This window comes from Galeopterus variegatus, unplaced genomic scaffold, assembly GCF_000696425.1.
Source record: "Galeopterus variegatus unplaced genomic scaffold, G_variegatus-3.0.2 Scaffold7492, whole genome shotgun sequence".
Lineage (NCBI taxonomy): Eukaryota > Metazoa > Chordata > Mammalia > Dermoptera > Cynocephalidae > Galeopterus > Galeopterus variegatus.
The window spans coordinates 6,999-10,863 of NW_007733603.1; the positions used below are offsets into that span (position 1 = coordinate 6,999).

At 53.6% G+C, this 3,865-nt stretch overlaps 1 protein-coding gene across 1 annotated transcript in view; it reads left to right on the top strand.

Moving 5' to 3' along the window:
• The first annotated feature begins 2,309 nt into the window (after positions 1-2,309).
• PTHLH (parathyroid hormone-like hormone) overlaps positions 2,310-3,865 on the top strand; it is a 14,218-nt gene continuing 12,662 nt past the window's right edge. Inside the window, exon 1 of the mRNA XM_008592006.1 lies at positions 2,310-2,489. The gene's annotated coding sequence lies outside the window, so the exon portion shown is untranslated. The remainder of the gene's footprint in view (positions 2,490-3,865) is intronic.

The following is a 3,865-nucleotide window of genomic DNA, read 5'->3' on the forward strand; positions in this document are numbered from 1 at the left end:
TGAAATGAAACAGACGGGCTGGGAGAGAGCGACAGGGTCCCCGGGCTCCGGGAGGAGGGGTCGCTCCTGCACACCGCCGCGCGGACCCGCACCCGGACCCGGACAGCGCTGTGCCCGGGCGGTGGGCGGTGGGCGGCGGGCGGCACTCCTGCGTCGCTCTGCGCTCCCGCGACTCCCACCCGCAATTCATCGCCACCGTCTGAAGGGAGGGGGAGCCCGCTCTAGGGAAGTGCGCGCGCGCCGCTGTCGCTGTCCCCGGGCCACACTGTTCCCGAAGCTTCCCTCGCTCGCAGCCAGGTGCGGAGCTCTGCCGGGAGGAGGGGACGCGCTGAGCGGGAAACCCGGACTACACCGCGGGGCGAAACCACACACCCAACCCGGCCCGACCGGGTGGAGCGCGGGGGTCCCAACAGGACCGCCCCGGGCAGAACGGTTCCGTGCGTCAATCGGGAGTCCAGATTGTTAGGGAGAGAAGGCCAGAACCCAGGGAACGTGGCTAGACGCGCTAAGGGGCTCCCAGGCCTCTGAGATTTCCATAAGCCTGAGACCCCCGGGAATCAAGCTCGCCTCCCACCTGGGGATCGTCTACACACGGCGACTCAAGTCTGTCGCATGAGGTTGGAGTGCCGGTCACCCTGATGCCTCTACCAAGACCCTCACAGACTTCGGCCTCCCCTTGCGGCATCGGGAACGCGACAAGGAGGCCAGGAGACCGCAGAGAGGAAGCGGGCCACTTTCACATTTGCTCTCCGCAGCCCTATTTCTGACAAAAATTTCAGGGAAGGTAGACAAGGTCCGAAGACACCGTATTCACCAGCCCAAAGCGCAATAGACACAACGTCCCGCCTAAGTGTGGGTGTGTGGTTGCCTTCCTGCCTGAGAGCATGGGCACCTTAGTCCCCGTGCTGCCTGGGGAAGAGACTGCGAGTTGGCAGGTTTTGCAAGAGGTGCGGGGGCGGGGGGTGGTGGTAGGGAGGTAAAAGGCCCCCAGGGTCTCAGCGACGTCCGGAGGCAGCGTCTTCCAGGCAACCCCAGCTCAAAATTCAAGAAAGGACGGTTTCAGGTTTAGGGGTTGTCGTCTGAGCCAGGTGGAACTTGGAAATCGGAACTCGCTCTGTGGTCTCGCACAAGGTTGATGTGGGCTGGCATCAACCCAGGAGATCAGGACTCCATTTGCAGTCATGTGTCCTTAGCATTATCATGGCGATTACTCAGTTATATTAGGAGCTAAATTATGATGTCAGAAGATATCCATTTCAGGAGAGGCAAAAAGTCATGGTCCTGGGTATATATTGAGGAGAATTTCTACTGAAAGTAGTCTCCAAGGCAGCTTGGAAGAGGTACCTGCTTTCTAATAATTGCCTTTAGTGGGACCAGAAAAGGCTCCTTACGAGAAGTTTTTCATTCATTTAAGACCCAATTTTACTTTTTTTGAAGAACAACAACAAATTAGTTCTGGAAGAGACTGCTGAGAAGATCTCCCTCCTTTGGCCAGAAGAGCAGAGAAGATTGTAAATCAAGGAAAAGGTGAAGTAATAAATTATGAGGAAATTTCTGTATTCCAAGTATATAAAGACTATTTATTTTCCCTGTGTCTATATTTTCTCTTTTTGTGGAGGAGAGGAAATTCTAAAAATATTTGATAGATGTTTTGCCATTAACACCAGAAAAGTGTGTGGGGAAAAAGAAAATGGGGGGGGGGTCAATTTTGTTTAATTAGTAGAAAAAGCAACATAAATCAAAGCAGTCTATTGATGCCAGTCTTTAATTTTCACTGTTCTGAGAGTATAATGAATTTATTTACAACGTAAGTGACTTAATATTTTCAATCTGATTTTTGTTTTAACCTTTTATTGGGGGAGGGTTGACTCTTTAAAGCCTGGGTAGTTTGAAACTTGGCTAAGTACCTTTAGATTTTTTATTGTGGAAGCAAATATTATCATTTTAATGTTAAACAACTTGCAAGTATTAAATGGCTCATTTGTGATTTACTTTTTTACAGATCTCCCCCCTTCAGATCTAACGATTACATTAAGGCTCCTACGTCTTTTTGGAAAGAATTTATTATAAATCAAAAAGTGTTAGAGGTTCAAAGGTTGACATTTCTGAGTGCTGATACTTTGTGCTTTCATTCCATGCAAACAGGTCTAACATTCAGAAATTCTTAAACGTTCTTAAACATTCAAGGGAAGTTGTGGAAATTCCCAGAGATTTTTTTTTTTTTTTTTTTTTTTTTTTTAGCTGGAGGAAGCCAAGTTTTTTAAAGTATGGAGTTTAAAGTAATCAACTGAGGAGACAGGAGCTTCTGAGAAGAGGTGCCTCCCCCAACCCCCACCCCCAAACTGGGCAGCAAACGTTAACTGCTGGCTAGCTGCAGTCAGCGACGGGGACAAGGAGCCGAGAAGAGCGAGGGTCGGTGAGAGGGCGCTCTTTCACCCACCCTTGCTAAAATCTGTGGAGCATCAGCCGGAAAGCCAGGCTTGATAAAGGTCAGACTCCCTCAATCATCCCAAATCTCTAAATCACACCAGCCTTCCAGAGAGTCGTGAAACCTACCAGCAGGATTGTCCAGAAGACAAACATACTCTGAACACACCCAGCCACCCGCGCTTTCCTTGGAAGGACAGAGGAGCCGGTGGGCCCGCCGCGATCCTTTTCCAGCTGATCCCACCCAGCAGTTCAGAGCGGTCTTTCCTCCCCGCCCCATAGGTTTGGGGAGAATCCCCTACTTTCCCTCCGCTTCTCTGAGGCAGAGCAGCGTACAGCGATAGTCCCGCCGCATCTGCCGGCCGAAGCGACTCGGATACAGTCATCCCAGAATCTGTAACCGGGGACTTTTGGGGGGAGGGGATGACAGAGTAGAGTATCAGAGAAAGGGAGGGTTAGACTCCCGCCGGCGGGTGAATAGGGCCGTGCGCGCGTCCCAGGAGCGTCAGTCCCTTTCCGCATTTCGAAAGGGGGTCTCCATCCTGTATGCGGGTTTTCTTGGACGGGCTCCAGATGTCCCCAGCTGTTCTGAGACAGCAAGAAGTGCAATGTCGACCTGAAGTCTGAAACCGTCTTTGCTCTGCTAAGCGAAAGATCTCCCCCTCCCTAGCCGATGCTCCCCGCTCAGCTTGTCCCCAGGAAAGGGCCCGGTTGGAGGGTTCCCATCGAGCGACCCGAGCTGCCAGGCGAGCTTAGGGCTCCTTGAAATCACGCCGCGATCCTTTTCCAGCTGATCCCACCCAGCAGTTCTGAGCGGTCTTTCCTCCCCGCCCCATAGGTTTGGGGAGAATCCCCTACTTTCCCTCCGCTTCTCTGAGGCAGAGCAGCGTACAGCGATAGTCCCGCCGCATCTGCCGGCCGAAGCGACTCGGATACAGTCATCCCAGAATCTGTAACCGGGGACTTTTGGGGGGAGGGGATGACAGAGTAGAGTATCAGAGAAAGGGAGGGTTAGACTCCCGCCGGCGGGTGAATAGGGCCGTGCGCGCGTCCCAGGAGCGTCAGTCCCTTTCCGCATTTCGAAAGGGGGTCTCCATCCTGTATGCGGGTTTTCTTGGACGGGCTCCAGATGTCCCCAGCTGTTCTGAGACAGCAAGAAGTGCAATGTCGACCTGAAGTCTGAAACCGTCTTTGCTCTGCTAAGCGAAAGATCTCCCCCTCCCTAGCCGATGCTCCCCGCTCAGCTTGTCCCCAGGAAAGGGCCCGGTTGGAGGGTTCCCATCGAGCGACCCGAGCTGCCAGGCGAGCTTAGGGCTCCTTGAAATCACAGGCCAACGGCCCGCGTCCTCTCCGCTTAGGCTCCCGGGCGCCCGCGGTCCCCGGCCCCAGCTTCTTAGCCTTCTCCCCGCCCGTCCGCCCCTGGCGGTCTCGGCGCCCG